Source organism: Mauremys mutica, chromosome 6, assembly GCF_020497125.1.
Source record: "Mauremys mutica isolate MM-2020 ecotype Southern chromosome 6, ASM2049712v1, whole genome shotgun sequence".
Taxonomy (NCBI): Eukaryota; Metazoa; Chordata; order Testudines; family Geoemydidae; genus Mauremys; species Mauremys mutica.
The window spans coordinates 124877821-124899174 of NC_059077.1; the positions used below are offsets into that span (position 1 = coordinate 124877821).

At 53.1% G+C, this 21354-nt stretch overlaps 2 non-coding genes across 2 annotated transcripts; both read right to left on the reverse strand.

Annotated features, from left to right (window-relative positions):
• Positions 1-10414: 10414 nt before the first annotated feature.
• On the reverse strand, positions 10415-10486 carry TRNAA-UGC. The gene has a single exon. It is a non-coding gene; the product is annotated as a tRNA-Ala (tRNA).
• Positions 10487-15599: 5113 nt separating this feature from the next.
• Positions 15600-15673, reverse strand: TRNAT-UGU. The gene has a single exon. It is a non-coding gene; the product is annotated as a tRNA-Thr (tRNA).
• Between the last annotated feature and the right edge of the window lie 5681 nt (positions 15674-21354).

Below are 21354 nucleotides of genomic sequence, written 5' to 3' on the forward strand. Positions count from 1 at the left end.
GGGATTCTTTGTTCAATCTGCAGCTCTGAACAAGACACAATTCTTTAGTTCTTAGCTCCAAAACCTGGCAATTTGCTGACCAGGCCTATCTTAGCAAGCAAGGCTTTCTGTTTCCCCAGCTTTCTCTTAGCTGGTCACTATTTGCTAGGCCTCTGGTCCCTTGACCATACTCTGGACTTTGGGTCTGGAAAAGAGCTGGCACAATCCATAGACCAGGTTGTTATACAAAATGCACATGGATTTTAACCCTTCACATTCAGTAATGGCAAAGTTCTTGGTTCAGGCTTGTAGCAGTGATGGAATAAACTGCAGGTTCAAATCAAGTCTCTGGAGTCCATCCACAGCTGGGATGGGTCATTCAGTCCTTTGTCTAGAGCTTCAGTTTGTAGCAAAGTCCCTCCAGAGGTATGAAGCAGGATTGAAGACAAGATGGAGATGAAGCATCAGCCTTGTATAGTCTCTTGCCATGTGGTCTTTGCTTTCTTTGTCTCAAGGACACTCTATGCAGCATGTGGCATAGAAAAACTTAAGAGTTCTGTCCACAGGCAGGTCCCTGCATACCTTGATGAGGCACAAGGCGTATCTGCCTTCTCTCAATGGGTCGATTGTATAGCTGATGGTCCTTAATGGGCCATCAAGCAAGCTAGGCAGAACTGACACCAACTTGTATGGCTGGGGTGTTCCCTGGAAGCATAGCACAAGTTTGAAATACGGGCAGCATAGAGCCAATATTCATAACGTCAACTACAAAAATGATACACATCTAGAGATAGCATCATTATAATCAGCCAATCAGAACCTCTCCATAGACCCCTTACATGACAACCTTTCTAACATATTGGCTGCAAATATAGAACAGTGGTCCCAACGGTGATATATGCAGTTACAGATTATGTCAATAACATCACAGGAGGTGACACAGCAACAGTGAGACTGATACTGGAATACTGCCTCCAGTTTTGGTGTCCTCATGTGAAAAAGATGTTGTGAAATTGGAGCTGGGGCAGCAAAGAGCCACCAAGGAAAGTGGTGGATTCTCCATCTCTTGATATCATTTAATGAAGACTAGATGCCTTTCTGGAATGTGTTTGCCCCAAAAGTAGCTATTGTGTCATACAGGAGGCCTGTGATATGCAGGGGGTCAGATTAGATGCTCTAATGGTCTCTTCTGGCCATAAAGTTGACTAATTTCTGAAAAACTGAGTGTAGCATTGGGAGCAGCGTCTGATGTTTTACTGTCTAGCCGGCTTGCTTCCTAGAATGAACACTCCTTGAGTGGGGTGATCCACAGGGAGTAGCTCAAACCTCCAAAGTGCCTGGCCAGGGGCAGGACATTAGCACAGCAAGGGAGGGGTTTGGCAGTGACATCACAAAGGCTTTTTGCAGGACCTCAGACTATTGGTCAAAGGTGGTGGGGAGGTGGTGACCTCACAGAGAGATGCTGACATCAGCCAGGCAGGACAGGGGCGAGGGGCCAGGGAAACCTCAGAGACCCCTGTGGCTTTGCTTCAGCAAGTCTCCTTCTCCAGGTCTCTCCTTGAGGACTGAGAGAGTATTCGGGTTCACGTACGTGAGCGCCAGGAGGAACCTCTTTCGAGTTTTCTCCTTCCCTTTTCCTGATTTTACTAGAAAACAGCCGTCCCTGTTTAGAAGGTAAGAGCCTCCTCGAGGTTTGAAACCTGTTCAGTCTGATCCATCTGGTGACAGTTGAATTCTAGGCAAGGAAAACACGAGCTTAAGGAGGCAGAATTATATTGCGCACCTGGGATTTTGTCCCTTAGAATCACTGGGGTCATTAGGGTTTGTCCTTTTGGTTTCACCTTTTCCTCCATCCATCCTTCCCTCCTTTCTCTTTGTCTCTTGCTTCTTTTGTCCTTTCTCCTGTTCCCCTCCCAACACCAGGAGGTGTGTGCATATGTGTCTCAGGGGAATGCTCTGCAGCTCCCACTGTGGGAGGTCCACCCGAAAGTGTGGGGCTGAAATAGTGCTCAGGCAGTGATCCCTAACCAGTGACCTGGGCCATCCTTTGGGCGAGAACCCTCAGCTTCCCGTCCTCAGTCTCTACCCTGATTGGCTGAGCAGGGGGTTATTGACAGGGAGGAGACTCAGGTCCTTGTTGTTCTCTTTTAAGCCCAAGGAAATAAGTCATAACCAGTCATATGTTTGATGGATTTTGCTGCTTCTCTTCATTAATTGTCTCTGAGCAGTTCATGATTCTCTCTAACATTGCAGTTCTCCTCAAATACTTGCTGAATATTTATTGTGCACTGTTGTTGGTCTGGAGCTCATCTGAGAGCACTTTATTCAGGTCATTCAGTGTCTGAAATTCAAGATCCGATGGTTAGTTTGAAAATCAGGGCTCTTGGGACCTATTCCCAACTCTGCCACTGGCTGTCTGTGTGACCTAAGACAAGTCAATTCTCCTTTCTCAGCCTTAGCTTCTTCCTCTTTCAAGTAGGGATAATAATGATCCGCTCCTACCTACCTCACGGTGGGTGGGGATCCATTGGAGAGTGTCACTAGGAGTAGTGTGTAATATGAGGTGTCCTATCACATTTACTCCGAGCAGATTATGACATAATAGAATAGCTGAAATAGTCTATTTGATTTGTATTTTTTTATTTTGAAATTGTTAAGAGCAGCAATTACTTAGCTCAGTCTGAAGCATCTTACCTAATGTTTGAGATCTAAGTGTCTCCTCTTTGTGTGCGAGGAGACAATTTAACCACACTGTGACAAACAGGAGATGCTTTTGTTTTGCAACAAAATATTTGTGCAAAGAAATTTCATCCCACTTGTTTTGATTTCGAGAAACAAACTGGTTTAGTCTGAAGGGGATTTTCTGACAGAAATGGTTTCAATGAAATTTCCCCACCATCTCGATTCCTGGGCTCTATCCCTTTCTCTGTTTTTTTTTTGTCCATTAGAACAGGAGTCAGGACTGTTGGCTTCTCTTTCTGGCTCTGCCACCACCTTGCTGTGTAGGCCCTTGGGAAGGTCACTTCCCTTCTTTGTACTTCAGGCGTCTCCCTATCTGTCCAATGAGAACAGGGACAGTTCTCGAACTCTGGGCAGTCATTTTCAGTCGGGCCCCGGCAGGGATAACTAAAAATTTATATAGATATATATATATATGTATATATAAAAAAGGCTTTCATTCCTTAGGAACCGGTTCCCTATAAAAAGTTCTGATTTAAGGGATGTGCCACAGTATGTATTTTTTGTACCAATAGCGTTATCATGCGTCCGTATTTTCCCAGGAGGAATTTTTAAATTTTTAAATTTTAAAAATTCCTCTCAGACAGTGATTTAAGAACCAAAAAGCCTGACATGTCCAGGAAAATACGGATGTATGTTAACCCTACCTAAAGTTCTTTTTTAAAAAGATGGGCCTGAACTAGAAACGAATTCCGTTTTACATGTGTGGGTCCCTGCCACTCCCTGGGGGTGTGCTAGTGTGACCAGATGTCCTGATTTTATAGGGAATGTCCCAATTTTTGGGACTTTTTCTTATATAGGGTCCTAATAACCCCCACCCCCATCCCGATTTTTCACACTTGCTGTCTGGTCACCCTACGGTGTGCACATGTGTGGGTCCCAGCTGCTCCCTGCCCCCCTCATTGAAACAGGTGAGCAGGCTTACTGCCCTGGGAACTGCAGGCATCAGTGGACATGGGGCTGGCTGGAGGCAGGGCAGGGGCTGGCTGGAGGTAGGGTCTGGCTGCAGGCAGGGCAAGGGGTTCAGGGCTGGCTGGAGACGGGGTGTGTGGGACTGGCTGGCTTCAGGCGGGGGGGTGCAGCAGGGGTTGGCTGGAGACAGGGCAGGAGGTGCGGGGCTGGCTGCAGGCAGGGCAGGAGGTGCAGGGTCGGTGGTGTAGGGCTGGTGCGGGCAGGGGGGTGTGGGAGCTGGCTGGCTTCAGGCAGGGCCGCAGGGGGTATGACAGGGGTTGGCTGGAGACAGGGTGCAGGGCTGGCTGCAGCGGGTGTGGGGCTGGTGCAGGCAGGGTGTGCAGCAGGGGCTGGCTGTGGGCAGGGGGTGTGGAGCTGGCTGGAGGCAGGGGCTGGTGCGGGCAGGGCAGGGGGTGAGGGGCTGGAGGCAGGGCAGGGGGTGCAGGGCTGGCTGGAGATGGGCTGGCTGTGGGCAGGGGGTGTGGGGCTGGCTGGAGGCAGGGGCTGGTGCAGGCAGGGCAGGGAGTGTGGGTACAGGGGGTACAGCCCACCCTGTACGGTAAGTGCCCCCCCCCTCAGCACCGGGGTAGCAGCAGCAGCCTGGGGCTTGGGGGCTATTTAAATGGCCCGGGGCTCCCCTGCTTCCACCGCCCCGGCCCTGTAAATAGCTGAGGGAGCCCTGGGGAAGCTGCAGGGCTCTGGGGGCTATTTAAAGGGCCGGGGCGGTAGAAGCAATGGGAACCCTGGACTTTTTAAATAGCTCCCCGCAGCCCTACCCCAGCCCTATCCCAGCCCCTGCTGGGAGCCCCAGGCCCTTTAAATCGCCCCCTGGGGAAGCCGGGCCACCCCAGTGTGGTGAACCGGCTCTTGCTGGTACACAGTACCAGGGCTTGGGCACGGGGCCCTCTCAGGCGTGGGGACCGATTCAGGGGAATCGGGAGAATCGGCCTAAAGCTGGCCCTGTGTGGGGGTGAGGTGGGGCAGGACTTGGTCCCATACTGGGCACCACCAAAAATTATACAAACCTGCCGCCCCTGTCCAGCCCAACCTTCTGCTGATGCACCTCAGCCCACACCCCTGCAGGGTTTGAAGCTTCCATTGCTTAAACTCCAGGACACTGAGGGATTTCAGCTCCCCTTTGACACAGGGAGCTTTCACCCCACTCCCAGCCAGGTTCTTGTCCATGGGATCACTGTAGGGGGGCTGGGTCCCTCGGTGGCTTTTCTCTCTCTACGACAGGCCAGGGTGCAATAACTGGGGCATCTGAACACCCAGGGCCTTCTGTAGGGCTGCCATTCCCCTTCCCCTTCTGTGGTCTCGTCTGTCATTGACTCCAGCCTTTTTTCTATCCATCGTCAGCACCATCCCAAGCCAGCTGCACTCGCCTCAAAAAGACAGTGTCCCCTAGTGGGTGTAAATCACTGACCTCCCTCCTCTCTGAGCACTGACTGCCCCTGTGTTTCCTGGCCTCTCAGTCTGTGCAGATGGGACCTTTCCCTCCAGTGCTGGAGGATTCGCCCTTCTCATCTACCATTGTCCCAAGCAGCACAGCTGGTGGGAATCTTAGGGTATGGCTACACTGGCGAGTTGCAGCGCTGGTAGTTTGCAGCGCTGGTCGTCCAGCTGTGCAGGGCCAGCGCTGCAGTGTGGCCACATTGGCAGCATTTCCAGCGCTGTACTGAGAGGTGCATTGTGGGCAGCTATCCCACAGAGCACCTCATCCCGTTTTGGCGCTGAGTATTGTGGGAAGGGGAAGGAAGTGTGTGGGTCATTCCGCTTCCTGTTCCAACGCCCCGTGGTGCATCGCTTCACTTCCCAGCAGTCACACTTTCGCCGTCCACGTTTCTTGCCATTGTGAGTGCAGCACGCTGTGAAATGGAGCCTGAGCTGCTGAGGAATTTGCTGCTGACTGTCGCCAGCACATCACGTTTGGCAGTTGAGCTATTCCTTCAGCTCACAAGTGACAGTGAGGATTCCGATGATGATATGGATTTGCCTAAAGCGGGTGACATGAAATTGCTTGTGGCGGTAACGGAAATGCTCAGCACCGTGGAACGCCGCTTTTGGGCTCGTGAGACAAGCAGTGAGTGGTGGGATCACATTGTCATGGAAGTCTGGGATGACGAGCAGTGGCTGCAGAACTTTCGTATGAGAAAAGCCACTTTCATGGGACTGTAAAAGCAGCAAAGAATCCTGTGGCACCTTATAGACTAACAGACGTTTTGCAGCATGAGCTTTCGTGGGTGAATACCCACTTCTTCAGATGCAAGTGGTGGAAATTTCCAGGGGCAGGTTTATATATGCAAGCAAGAAGCAAGCTAGAGATAACGAGGTTAGTTCAATCAGGGAGGATGAGGCCCTGTTCTAGCAGTTGAGTGAAAACCAAGAGAGGAGAAACTGGTTCTGTAGTTGGCAAGCCATTCACAGTCTTTGTTTAATCCTGAGCTGATGGTGTCAAATTTGCAGATGAACTGGAGCTCAGCAGTTTCTCTTTGAAGTCTGGTCCTGAAGTTTTTTTGCTGGAGGACAGCCACCTTAAGGTCTGCTATTGTGTGGCCAGGGAGGTTGAAGTGTTCTCCTACAGGTTTTTGTATATTGCCATTCCTAATATCTGATTTGTGTCCATTTATCCTTTTCCTTAGAGACTGTCCAGTTTGGCCGATGTACATAGCAGAGGGGCATTGCTGGCATATGATGGCATATATTACATTGGTGGACGTGCAGGTGAATGAACCGGTGATGGTGTGGCTGATCTGGTTAGGTCCTGTGATGGTGTCGCTGGTGTAGATATGTGGGCAGAGTTGGCATCGAGGTTTGTTGCATGGATTGGTTCCTGAGCTACAGTTACTATGGTGCAGGGTGCAGTTACTGGTGAGAATATGCTTCAGGTTGGCAGGTTGTCTGTGGGCGAGGACTGGCCTGCCACCCAAGGCCTGTGAAAGTGTGGGATCATTCTCCAGGATGGGTTGTAGATCCCTGATGATGCGCTGGAGGGGTTTTAGCTGGGGACTGTATGTGATGGCCAGTGGAGTCCTGTTGGTTTCTTTCTTGGGTTTGTCTTGCAGTAGGAGGCTTCTGGGTACACGTCTGGCTCTGTTGCCCCCACCCTGCGGCGCAAGGACACAAGATTGAGAGCTGCCCTGACGGTGGAAAAGCGGGTGGCTATTGCAATCTGGAAGCTGGCAACTCCAGACAACTACCGGTCGGTCGGGAACCAGTTTGGAGTGGGAAAGTCGACCGTTGGAATCGTGTTGATGCAAGTTTGCAGGGCCATTAATCGCATCCTGCTAAGGAGAACCGTGACTGTGGGGAACGTGCAGGACATTGTGGATGGCTTTGCAGAAATGGGTTTCCCTAACTGTGGAGGGGCAATAGATGGGACGCATATTCCTATTCTGGCACCACCCCACCTAGCCTATGAGTACATTAATTGCAAGGAGGGGTGATGGTGGGGGAAGGGATAGCTCAGTGGTTTGAGCATTGGCCTGCTAAACCCAGGGTTGTGAGTTCAATCCTTGAGGGGGCTACTTAGGGATCTGGGGCAAAAATTGGTCCTGCTAGTGAAGGCAGGGGGCTGGACTTGATGACCTTTCAAGGTCCCTTCCAGTTCTAGGAGATTGGTATATCTCCAATTCTTTCTTATTTTTTTTTTCTTTCTAAGGGGTATTTCTCTATGGTTCTCCAGGCGCTTGTGGATCACCGTGGGCGTTTCACTGATATTTACACAGGCTGGCCTGGAAAAGTGCATGATGCACGCATCTTTCGGAACAGTGGCCTGTTCAGGAAGATGCAGGAAGGTACATTTTTCCCAGACCGAAAGATCACAGTAGGGGACGTTGAAATGCCCATTGTGATCCTTGGGGACCCCGCTTACCCATTAATGCCTTGGCTCATGAAACCCTATACAGGGAAGCTGGACAGGAGCCAGGACCGTTTCAACTACAGGCTGAGCCGATGCCGAATGACTGTGGAGTGTGCTTTTGGCCGTTTAAAGGGGCGCTGGCGGGCGCTTTATGGGAAGCTAGACTTGGGGGAAAGCAGCATCCCTGCGGTTGTATCCGCGTGCTGTACCCTCCATAATATTTGTGAAGGGAAGGGTGAAACATTCAGCCAGGCATGGAACAATGAGGTGCAAGTCCTGGAGGCTGAATTTGCACAGCCAGACAGCAGGGCTACTAGAAACGCCCACCACAGGGCAACAAGGATTAGGGATGCCTTGAGGGAGGAATTTGAGGCAGAAAGCCAACAGTAATTTTTTTTTGCCTTGACCAGGAGTGACGTGCACTGGTTACAGTGCTTTTAAGTGCCTGTGTTTTCCTTGATGTTTGTTACCTCTGTTTTCATTGGGGTTTGTTATCTTTCACTTTATGTAGTAATAAAAACTGTTTCATAATCAAAGAAATCATTTATTTAAAGAGAAGGAAGTACACGGGCAGGGGGGTTGGTTGTTGAACTGTACATTCATAGTTTTGCATATGTACTGCCAGGAGTGCTGTGCACCTCAGGATTGTACTGTTGCATGGTGATGGGGCTTGAGTGCAGAGGGTAAGGGTCGTAGTTCTCTGGGTTCATAGGTGACCGTACAGGTGTCGGGGGCAGCTGGTGATGGTGTAGGTAAGAACCTGGATGCTGGGGAACGGGACTTGGAGCTGACATTGGTGCATAGGGGAAAGAGGTTTGGGAGGGTGGGGGTTTTGCACGGTAGTGCTCTGCCTGCATTGCTACCAGTGACTGCATACAGTCTGTTTGGTGCGCAATGAGGTTTATAAGCTGCCTCGTGGTTTTCTTCTGCGTCAACGCCTTTCTCCTGCTTTCTGTTTCCCTCCAGTGCTGCATCTTTTCTCTCCATTTCTGGGCATTTTTATTCTCTGCTGCACACTGGTTCATAACTGCCTTGACCAAATCTTCTTTGCTTCGGTTAGGTTTCCTTCTCAGGTTCTGAAGCTTTCTTTCAGTCACTGATAAGACCGGCCCAGGACTACTCAAGGTCACTATAAAAATACAGCAAATGATACATTTTAAGAGAGCTTGCATTGTGTATAATCTGAAGTCTCACACAAGCATTCCTCAGACATTTCAGCAACTGCTAGAGAATTCACAGCCTCCCAGAAATGGTAATGGTAATTAACCCTGGGGTTCCTGCCTGCTGCGGTCTGCTCGAGCAGGGTGCTTCTTGCTTCATGGCTAGACTGCCTGTTTTTGGGCTGTGTTAAACGCAGCACTGCCATGTCCCTCAGGAATTAACCCTGGGGTTCCTGCCTGCTGCGGTATGCAGTTGGGGAAACCAGCACTGAAACACTCCCTCCATTTCCCACAGGAGTTAATACTTGAAGATATCTCCCTTCTGCGGGTTACCAAAGAAGCAAGGGAGGGTCTCCTACAACAATGCAGATTCCGCCCGGGTCCTTATGCAGCGTGCCTCTGTGCAAGCATGGTTCCCCCACCCCTCCTGGAACAGTGGCGCGGACGCGTTAGCCTGAATGGGACAGGGACCACAATGGCTCTCCCTTTAAATTTGGTCACGCGAATTGCCTATGCTCTTGCAGAAACTTTTGAAGAGATTACAGAGGCAGATTACTGCGACGTGATAGACCACATCAATGGGATATTCCATGTCTAGGCATGCAGGCATGCAGCCATACCATCCCCCCTCCTCTCCCAAAACCTTTGCATTGCAATAAAAGCTGCTTACCTGGGACCTGCTCCTGTGATTCTTCTGCACCAAGTTCCAGGGGCTGCGACTGGCTAGCTTCCTCCTGGCTTGAGAAGAGCTCCTGACTGCATGCCTCCTCCGGGGTGTCTTCCCCCACCACAGTAGCCTCACTGTCTGCCTCCCCCTCCTCTACCGTCTCTGAACTGTCCATCGTGGTCCTTGGATTTACAGAGGGGTCACCCCCATAAATCGCATCCAGCTCCTTGTAAAACCGGCAGGTTGTGGGGGCACTGCCGGATCTGCGGTTCCCCTCACGTGCTTTGCAATAGGCACTCCGGAGCTCCTTTACTTTTACCCTGCACTGCAGCGCATCACGCTCATGGCCCCTTTCCAGCATGGCTCTCGATACCTGGGCAAAGGTATCATAATTCTTACGGCTAGAGCGCAGCTGTGCCTGCACAGATTCCTCCCCCCAAACACTGATGAGGTCCATCAGCTCGCCATTGCTCCATGCTGGGGCTCGTTTGCCACGTGGAGGCATGGTCACCTGTAAAGATTCACTGATTGCATTCCATACCTGGCTGAGCAAACAGGAAGGGGATTTTTAAAATTCCCGGGGCATTTAAAGGGCGGGTCACCTGAGGCCAGGGAAGTAGAGTCTGTGAACTGATGAGCAGAGTGGCTGAACAGGCATTCTGGGATACATCCTTATACCCTGGAGGACAATCACAGCGCTGGTGTGTGGCCACACTTGATGACCAGCGCTGCAGAACCAGCGCTGGAATCCTTATTCCCCATGCCGAGTGAGGTGTACGGCCAGCGCTGCAGCCAGGGAGTTGCAGCGCTGGAAGTGCCTTGCAGGTGTGGCCACTTACTAATTGCAGCGCTGGTGGAGGTTTTCCAGCACTGCAAATCGCCAGTGTAGCCATACCCTTACATGTACCGAGGTGACTTAGGAGCAGAACCCCCCCCCAGACCTTCCATGCAATTGGCACTTGCCCCTCACTGAGCAGGATTGAAACTCCTGCAGGGAGATTGCTGGGCCACATCCCCTCCGGGCATGAGCAAAGCAGCAGGGTGAAAAAATCAACCTGGAGATGCTGGGGATTGAACCCAGGACCTCATACATGCAAAGCATGTACTCTACCACTGAGCTACATCCCCACATGGTCTTTGCTTGCTATGGGTTACACCAGTGGTAGGCAATCTATGGCGCATGTGACGAAGGTGGCACATGAGCTGATTTTCAGTGGCACTCACACTGCCCAGGTCCTGGCCACCAGTCTTGGGGGCTCTGCATTTTAATTTAATTTTAAATGAAGCTTCTTAAACATTTTAAAAAACCTTATTTACTTTACATACAACAATAGTTGGTTATATATTATAGACTTATAGAAAGAGACCTTCTAAAAACATTAAAATGTATTACTGGCATGCGGAACCTTGAATTGGAGTGAATAAATGAAGACTCGGCACAGCACTTCTGAAAGGTTGCTGACCCCTGGGTTACACTCAGAGCCCTCTTGTTTCCAGAGCATCCAGTGGCCTAAGAGCAGCATGGGGGACACATTCCCTGCTCTGAGGCCAAACCTGCTGTCCTGGAGATTGCTGGTTCTTAGAGTCACTTTTCAGCAGGGCCAGATTTGATGTGTGGGGCAGAGAGTGTGGGTGCCCTGGACTCAGGGTGCAGAGATACAATCAGGCCTCTCCCCTGCATTGGGTGAGGGGTGCTGCCACCCCCTGCTGGAAGGTAATGGGAGGGGAGGGGCGCTGTGAGTCACTCAACATCTGACCCTGGTGGCAGCAGTGGTGTGGGAAGCTCCAGGTGTTTCTAGGATCTGCTTTTTCCACCTGCCTGTGAAGTCTGCCTGTGAAGTCCAGCTTTCCCCAGCACATTCACTGCGGTGCAATTGGGTCACTGTTTCCATGGCCTGGAGTGAACTCAGCTTTTCCCCCATCCCAGACAATCCATGAAATAACAACAGGGGCATAAAGAAAGAGGGGAGGGAACATCTCACAGCCAGGGCTGGATGTGCCCAGGGCCCCCGGCTTGTCCATTGTTTCCATGGAATTTGGCCCCCTGCTTTGCACAAGGGACAGAGAAGGATCTTGCTGTTCCTGTGTCTGTGCAAGGAAAATTGTGCTTCCCTAGGAAAGAGGTGGGAAATGGCCCCATGATGGGACAATATCCTCAGGATTAAGACCTAAGGACTCAGGCTGAGAACTGATAGAACTGCACTCATCTGGGATTTAACAAATTGTCTTTCATGGAGCAGGGCCAGATCCAGTGTTTTCGCCACCCCAAGCAGAAAAATAAAATAAAAAAGCTGCAGTCAATGGCAGCTCTACCGCTGCCAGTTTGGTGGCAAGTCCTTCCCTCTGAGAGGGACTGAGAGGGCTGAATTGCCGCTGAAGCCTCCCCTTTCCATTGGCCACCCCAGCCACCTGCTTGCTGCGCTGCTGCCTGGAGCCAGCCCTACCATGGAGACACTGGGAAGATGGGGGAATCAGGAAAATAACATGGATTTATTTACATTGCAAGCGAAGGAAAAACAAAACTTTCTTGGTTTAAGGTCACTTTTCTCTGACTGGGAATTGAACCCAGGCCTTGGCAGTGAAGGTACCAAATCCTAACCAGTAGACTACCAGGGAAATGAAGATATTGCTTTTCTTCTCACTTATGCTACACTTTCTTAGGCTACTTTCTATCCACTTTCTGAAACTGTTCCATTGTCCACTCCCTGAGGGGCTAAGAGCAGAGAGTGCAGGAACCCCTGTGCTCAGGGTCACAACCTGAGCCCAGCCCAAGTCACTGAAACAAACTCAAATCATGCTTCCTCCAGCAGGATCACAGAGCAACACAAAGAAAACCCCATGAGGAACAATCCTCCTCTGCCTTCATTTACCCCATTGCAACCCTCTCAGCAGCCCGCTCTTGCGGGAAGGACTGAGCTGATAGGAGCTCTAGCACAAAGACCAAGGGAGGGGTGTTGCTCCCCCTGGGTGTGAGCTGATCACATTCTGACTCCGTGTAACGGGGCTCTGAGCTTTGCCATCTTGTGAGTTCTGAGTGCTGAGCCCCCTGGACCCTTCTGCTGGAGCATGGGGATTGCACAACAGCTGCAAGCCCTTTTCCCATCTCCTTGTCCTCCCCGGCTTCCCCAGACCTTCCCCACAAATGGTTCTATCAGGCGCTGGAGGGATCTAAGGACCTGCAGGTTTCCCTCAACCACCTCTTAAGGCAAACAGTGATTCCCTTCTCTGACACTCCTGGGCCTGGGCTTCTTTTGAGTTTTTCCACAGGGGACCTGATTCCCTGTGAAAATGTTTGTGTGGCGTGGGGGGAACTCAGACTCAGACTCTCCCCCACTAGATGAGTCCAACAGCACCTCCCCTTGGTGGGAGAATCCTAAATTCCACCCTCCCACCCTAGTTACTCTGACCAGCTGATGGCGACAGCATGTTAAATCAACCCCAGCTCTCTGGGCTAGAAAGCAGCATCTAACCAGCCTTGTGACAGGTCCGGTTTGCTCGCTGGAGACATAACGGACCAGGAAAGAAGGCAAATGTCAGACAGGGAACCTCAGCTCACAAATAAACACCCTCAGGCTCCTTCTACACTGCGACTGGGCAGTTGACTGACTTTAAATCTAGCTAGCTCAGTTGGTAGAGCATGATGGTCTTTCAGGGTGTGAAAAACCCCAAAACCAGTATAATTAAGCTGACCTAAGCCGTGGTTAGATAGTGCTAAATGAAAGGAAAGATTGTTCTGTCAATGTAGCTATTACAGGGATGGAAAACCCCTCCACTCACTGTAGCAACTGTCTACTCCACAGTGCTAGAGCAGTGTCATAGCAGCATTTTAAGCGTAGCCAGCCTCACAGTGAGACCAGATCTGGCTCTGTGGACACTCAGGTACTAGCAACATACTAACACCTCCATAGTTGGCAGGATTCAAACCTGTGTGGGGAGACCCCAATGGATTTTTAGTCTATCACCTTAACCACTCAGCTACAAGTACTTAATGTACAGTTATTTCACTACACCATGATTCTGTTCTCACAGAATTGTCACTTCAAATTGCTCAGACCAGCTCCCCCAACACATTAGTGTAAGTGTGTCCATGGCTGAACAGCAAGAGTTCCTGCCCATTTCCCTTCCAGCTGGAGCAGGATGAGAGTGTGTTTGTGGTTAATGACATTGCTGTAGATTGTTGTTCATTCCCCACACTGACAATTCAGACAGTCCCTTTCCTATTCGAATCTCCACCATATCATTCCAACAGCCGGGGTCAGGATTTCTCTGGGCACTGAAATGTTTCAGGGGGTTGAACTCAGCCTTGCATTCCATCCCTTATGTTTCATGGACTAACAGCAGTAGCATAAAGAAAGAGCTGAGCCAATATCTCACTGTCAGAGGTGAAGGTGGCCACGTCCCCTCTGTCTGACCATTGCCATTGCAGGAGAGAAGATTTCAATGGAATCGAATGCCCTGGCTCAGCAAGAGACACAGGGAGGTTTTGCTGTTCATGGATCTGTGCAAAGGAAATTGTGTCTCTGTGTGAAATTGAGGAGGGAAATGAAATGTTCACATGGTGGCCCAATGCCCTAACGAATGTGGGTGAAGGAGTCGGGCTGGAAAATGATTTTACAGGAGTTCGTATCAATTTATTGCCCTGATTAAAATCTATGGCTAAAAGGAAGCCTCTGTTGTTAGTACTTGAACCTGTGTAGGGACACCCCAGTGGGTATCAAGTCCATTGCCTTAACCAGGGATAGTCGATTATTTTATCAAGATCTAAATTTCTTGGTCAAGGTCTAGTCAATGTCTAGACTCCAGAGAAAATAATACACTGATGATAATAAGAAGAATTTAGAAATAATTTGCAGTCACTATGGGCATAACTATGATAATTGTCTCGTGTTTCACTCTTTATATCTGGTACCACTGCCTTTCCCTTTAGTCTTGTAGTTTACGAAGGGTAAAACTAAACATCTCTTCAGATACAAGGGAGTGTTTGTGTTCATTCCTGTTAGCTACACAGGGGTTTCATGTAGCTGCTTTCAATCCTCCGGCTCTGCCCTGATAAGTAACATTTCAGGGTGTCACTGAACTGAAGGAGGGAGATCATTTTTTGACAGATTACGCCGCCTCTTAAAGGTGTTTGTCTGGCTGGCAGCCCTGGTTCCCAGGACTTTCCTGAGGGAAGAAAGATTCTGTGCAAAATACTAAAACTTTTAACAGAGAGGAGGGAAAGGTGATGGCCACATGATGGGGCCAGTATGTACGACAACATGGTTCTTTTATATGGGATGACTCTGAACATTGACTGATCTCCACTCCCTTGGATTTGAAGAGATGTTTAGTTGTGCACTTAGGAACCTATAAGGCTGAAGCAATGGTGACACTACGATTGGAGGGTTATTTAATGTTGTAGAAATTGTTAAAAACACTTAGCTTAAACTGGAACTGCCTGTTATTAAAGGCTGGTTTCCCCACATCAGTTCCATAAGCTCTGCTAGAATGCCCTGGCTTCTCTCTTGCCTCGGTGGGAACTGCAGGGAATCGTCCCCTGCTGCCCTTGGCTCCAGGCTGGTTTTTCTGGGGAGGGGACATGGAATTGATTTGTTTGCTGTTGAGAAGGGAGCTGGGCCAGTTCTCAGGGAACGAGAACTCCCAGCATCTTCCCAGCCCAACCCAGGCTGCTGCCCTGTCCCAGCCTCTGTTCCCCTGGGGGCCCTGCGCGTTTGACTCTAGAGCAGACCGGGAGCAGCAGCTGAGGCAGAGGACAGCCTGGGCTGGGCAGATAAGGAGGAGTTTAGCCAGCAAAAAAGGTAAAATGGCAGTGGAGTGTTACCTTGGACTCGATGGCATTTCTCCATTGGTCTGTCTGCTTTGGGGCAGGGACAATAACACATCCTGCTGCTTTCGTTATTTCAAAGGGCTGTTTAGGATTTTCATTCTCACACACAGTGCACAAAGCAGGACTCAACCTTTGCTGTAAACTAAACAAGCTGCTCACAGATTCTGGCAGCCACAATGAGCATTTGGGTGAGAGCTCAGACCTGCCCCTGTCCCAGAGGGAGGGGGTCATCTGTGTGGGGACTGGACCACTGACCTACCCGCTCCTAACTCCCAAACGTTCAGTAACTCTGTTATCAGTGCCTTATCTTAAACCATAAGAAAAATGACACTGGGCTAGACCAAAGGCCCATCTAGCTCTGAACCTTGTCTTCTGACAGTAGCCAATACTAGGTGCCTCAACAACCAGTCAACAAGGCACCACTGGGAGTTGAACCCAGGATCTCCTGTTTACAAAACAGAAGCTTTAGCCAGCTAAGCCATGGTGCCTGTAGGTAGCTGTAACACACTGTTTGCCCACACCTGACTCCCTGCCATTGCCACCAGGGCCTGACAAGCTTTGCTTGTGTTTGGATTCTCCAAAGCAGAGGAGCAGGTGAGGTTTTCCTTGCAAGCTGTGTGTGAGTCAATCTTTGGCCAGGTCTGCACTACAAAGTTGTTTTAGCAGAATTATATTGCTCAGGTGTGTGAAAAACACACAACGCTCTCTCGGTCGGTAGCTTGTGGCTGGTGTACACACTGCAATGCCACGTCTGGTGACAAAACTGCCCTGTTTTGGTGACAAAATAAAACAACTTCGATGAGAGGGCTAGAGCTTTTTGCAGCAAACTTACGGGAGGGTCACGGGGGGGGACACTGCGGGGGCAGGTTGGGGGGGGGGCTGAGGGGCCCCACGGCCCCAGGCTGCCGCTTGTGGGGCTGCTCCCAGGCAGCTCAGCCCCCCCCTCCCCCGCTGCTGCCCCCCCAGGCCCAGCTGGGGGGGGGGTGAAGCCCTTTCGCTCCGCGCTGCCTCTGCCCTGCGCCCCCCCCCAGCCCGGCTCCCACGCGGGATTCGAATCCCAACGGCCGCGCGCGCCCGGGGGTCGGCAGTGAAGCCTCGGGCCGAGGGAACTGGGGCCTCCTCCCACACGCCGAGTCTCTGTCCCGCGCTCTCTCCGCCAATCAGGGAGCGGGGAGGGGCGCGGCGAAGTGATGAGCAACGGCCCCTCCTCCAATAGAGGCCGAGTGTGAGTGAGAGAGAGAGAGAACTACGCTTCCCAGAGTGCACCGGGAGGGGGCGCGTTGCCTGAGTAACCGTCTCGTCACTTCCGCTCTGGGAAGAGCCAGGAACTACAACTCCCAGCCTGCCCCGGGGCGCCTCCGTCCTCTCCAGCCCGGGTGAGGGCGGGTCCCTGGGTCAACCTGACACCTCCCCCCCAACGCAACTCCTCATCCCCGCCCCCGCCCCCAGAGAGCCCCGGCCCCGCCCCCTCCGGCTCCTGATGCGAACTCGCGTGTCCCGGGGTCCCGGCCTGGCCCCCCCCCCGCCGCAGCGCCGCGCCCCCAGCGCCCCCCCCTCTGCCTGCTTCTCCCCCCACTCGGGGAGGGGGGCAGCTGTTGGATGGAGCCATATGGAAATACGGGGGAGGGGAGGGCAGGGCTGGGGGCCAGGACTCCTGGGAGGGGAGTGGGGCTAGGGCTGTAGAGTGGAGGAGGAGGTCCACCAGAGGCAAGGGAGCAGCGACCGCCAGAGCGCCCCCTGCGGCGTGCCGCCGTGCTTGGGGCAGCAAAATTGCTAGAGCCGCCCCTGCCCCCCATGTGTCTCTTCTCGTCCCCAGTTCCTTCCAACCCCCCCCCCATTTCCCTGCACCCCGGGCTGGGTCTCTGCCAACCCCCCTTCTCCCCTCCTGCCCCCAATATCTCCCTCCCCCTACAGGTCTATAGGGCTGGATCCCTCCCTCCCCCCTTCTCCCCTCAGTTCCTGCCTCTGGGGGGTCTATGGGGCTGGGTCTCTCCCCCCTCCATCCCCTCCCCTGCCCCCAATATCTCGCTGGGGCTGGGGCTGGGGCTCTCTCCCTGCCCCTGTGCTCCCCCCTGCACACGATGTCCTGGGAGTGACTCAGTTTCCCTGGACCAACATTTCACACACCCCACCCCCACCCGACATGTCTCCCTCCACCCCACCCCATTTCTCCTGCACCCCAGGCTGGGTCTCTGCCAACCCCCCTTCTCCCCTCCTGACCCCAAGATCCCCTGCCCCTGCAGGTCTATGGGGGTGGGTCTCTCCCTCCCCCCTTCTCCCCCCATCCCCTCATCCCTTCCCCCAATAGCTCCCTGCCCCAGGCTGTCTATGGGGCTGGGTCTCCTCCTGAAGCCCCGCCCCCAGCGCGGGGCTCACAGACAATCCCCGCCCGGCAGCTGTGACGTACGCTGACGTGTTCACTCTCTGCAGGCGACTCATTCCCTGGAGACTAAAAGGGGAGAAGGAGTCACGTGTCCATGGGCGGGGCTATGCAGATGAGCAGTGGCTGGCGGCAGGACGGAGAGCAGCGAGAGGAACGGAAGGAGCCTGGCGGAGAGAATTCTCTGCGTGTGGACAGAATCCGGTGTGGGGAGTTCGTGCTGTGGGTGCCTGCACCGGTGTCACTTCGGGGCAGTGATTGTCACTGAGCTACATAGTGACCAAGGGCGTGTGAATGGGGTGTGGTGACTGGCCGGGAGCAGCTCATGGTGATAAGGAAACAGGTGGGAGCAGCAGATCCTGTCCTAGCAGTGGTTTGTGGGGATGTGGGGGTTTCTTTGCAACCATGAGTGGGATTGTTGTGGGTGCAACTAGACCCCCCCTTCTCTGGTGGGGCGGGGCCTCTACTGTTTGTCTGGGGGGAGGGGGGTGTTCCATGATGTCCCAGCCCCTGGGGGAGGGGTTAGAATCATGTTTCTGAAGTGGGAGAGCAACTTCCCCTGCTCCCACTCACTCTCCACTAGGGGGCTGGGCTGGGATCTCTAGGGAGGGAAGCCCAGGAAAAAACAGTCTCCCCTATGGAACCCAGGAGTCCTGGCTCCCAGTCCCCCTGCTCTAGACCCCCTCCACTCCCAGAGCCAGCGATAAAACCCAGGGGTCCTGGTGCCCAGCCCCCTCCCTGCTCTGAACACTAGACCCCACTCCCCTCCCAGGGTGGTGCAGGGGTCACTGGGTCTGTGTCCCAGCTCTGCTAAGGGCCGTGACTGATTTTCCCAAAGTGCTTCCTTCTGAATCCAGCACATCTGCCCCCCCTGCCCGGTCACTGCCCACCCCCGTGTGGGGGCACCAGCACTGTGCCGGGTCGTGATGGGAAATTGTCCAAGCTGGCCCAGGAGAGACGTGTGTGTCCCTGCTGCCCCCTGCTGGTGGGGCTGAGCCCTGATCTCTCGTGTGTGTGTGTGTGTGTGTGTGTGTGTGTGTGTGTGTGGTGGCTTTGCAGGATTTTGTATCCTGCAGCAAGTCACACACACACACACACACACACATTGACGCACAAAGGCACTCACACAATCCCAAGAACACTCAAACACAACACACCCAGAGGGGCATGCTAGCCCAACCCCCAAAGAGAGAAACTATCATACCCCCAGCCACGCTCACAATCACGCACCAGAATATTCACAATTGTGCTCAGAGACACAACCACACACAGTTCACTCCCACTGCTCCCAACACAAGGACCTCCTGCCCCACACAGCATGTGCCGAGGCCTGTGGAACTCACTGCCACTGGACAGCTACCCATGAGAATGGACCTTTCCAGGAGACCAATAGACATGGCCGTGGTGACAGAAGGGGCTGGGCTCCCAGGGTCTGACCCGGGCTGAGACTGGTTCTGACCTAGAGGGGTCTATCCAGCAGGGGGCAGCGTGACCCACACACAAAACCACCAGAAGCGCCTTTCTTTGCGGGTCTCCCAGGCCATCCCCCACCCTGCCCTGGGTTGGGTAACAAAGGGGCAGTATGAGACTCTGGGCCATGTCGCAACTCGGCCCCAGCCCCTCGCTCCCACACGCTGGCGAGTTGGGTAACTGCCGAGGGATTGCACAAGAGACAGTCAGAGCCAGGGAGAGAACCCAGGAGTCCTGGCTCCCCCCCGACACACACGCTAACCACTGGCTCCCACTCCCCTCCCAGGGCTGGAGATAGAACCCAGGAATTCTGACCACAAACCTGCCCCCTCCCCCGCTCTGACCACTAGACCCCACACTCCCCTTTTAGATTTTAGTCCTGCTGCCTCTTCTGTCCACCCACCCCACCTGCCCATCCCTTTGCTGCAGGTTTCTGGGGTGTCACCCCTGCTCTGCACTCCCCCAGTGCAGCCCAAGGCTTTTCCTCCCCCCAACCACATGTCCTCACCCCACTCGTGCTGGATCATCTGCTTGGCCCCCTGCCCCCTCTCGGGGCGCGCTGTGCGGCGTGGCTGGGGATTGTGCAATGGCCCAGCACCAGGCAACACAGAACGGACACCACACGCCCTGCCCTGCCTCACCTCATCGGAGCTGCTCTCCAGGTGCATCGGAGCCCAGTGCCCCGCACTTTGGCACTCCTGCCCCACAGGGGGTGAGCTGCAGCCCCCGCCACACTCCGCAGAGGGGAGAAGGGTCAGGCCACCCAGCCCTTGTAAGATGGGGAAATCACCACTGGGGTCGACGGTATGGGGGCTTTGACATACAGAGAAACGGTTGTTGCACCGGCAGAGAGCAGCAGAGCATTCGCACAAACACACACACAAACAATTGCAAACATACACAAACACATATATGTATCCAGCAACACACACACACACACTTGCAAACATACAAAAACACATATATGTATCCAGCAACACACACACACAATTGCTAATATACACAAACACCTGCACAAATCCAGCCAACATCAACACACACACTTGCATAGTCACAAACACAACCCTCACCGCTGTAATAACACCCATCCCAGAAAACCCTTGCAGAAAACCACACATACACAAACACATGCAGAAATCCATCCCTCCATCCATCTTACCCCCCACCCCAACACACAGACACTCCATCCCCATTCTGTGCACACACCTTGGGTCACTGCGACACTGAATACTTCAGTTGGATGGGGGGCCCAGCACCATGGCTATTCCCTGCCCCCCAGGGCTCACAGGGGGTGGATTGGGGGGACAGGGGGCACGAACTAGTGCCAGCCAAGGGGGGGTTAGAGATGGGATCGGGGCCGTGGTTTCTGTACCACCCGGTTCCTGGCACAGGCTCCTTCTAGGATTTGCATTTCTTGGTAGTTTTCACCCCATCACCGCTTCCTGCCCAACCCCCTCCTGCTGTGCAAGGTGGTTCGGGGGGGATGGGAAGAACCCAGGAGTCCTGGCTCCCAGCCCCACCTGTGCTAAGCTACAAGACTCCACTTTAACCCCAGCGCTGGGACTGGAACCTAGGAGTCCTGACACCCATCTTCCTGTCCTCTAACCACTAGACCCCACTCCCGCCCTTTTGGGGAGCCAGGACTCCTGGGTTCTGTCCCCAACTCTGGGAGCAGAGTGGGGTCTAGTGGTTAGAGCAGGAGGAGCCAGGACTCCTGGGTTCTACTCTCAGTGCTGCTGTGTGACACTGGGCCTCTGTTTCTCCTCCCACTTTTTGGCTGTGGAGCCTGTAAACTCTCTGGGGCATGGCCTGTCTCTCGCTGTGTCTGGGCAGCACCTGGCCCAATGGGGCCTGATCTCAGCTGGGGCAGGGACTGTCTCTGTGTCTGTGCAGCCCCCGGCACAAGCGGGGTTTGATTCTGCCCCGGTCTCTGTAGGTGCTGCTGTTGTTCAGATAAATAATCATGGTACTAGAAGCTGTGGCAGTGCGTGAGTGCACCAGCATTGCCATGCAAGGGCTAAATGTGATTCTTATCTCCGTGACCTCCCGTGCACCCTTTCTTTCCCCCCCCCCCCCAGCTCCCCGATTCTCTGCCCTGAGCCCCTTGTGCCACTGCTGAAAGCCACCCAGCCCTAGCGCCAAAAGAAGATGTGTGTGTGCGGGGGGGAAAGCTTTGCAAAAATCAGTCACACCAATAGGAAACCCAGCAGTTTGTGACATCACTTCCCAAAATTAGATGCGTGCAGACACGCACACACACACGCACACACATGCTGAAACAGCCCCCTTTGCCAATGCATCACCTCACCTCGTGCAGGG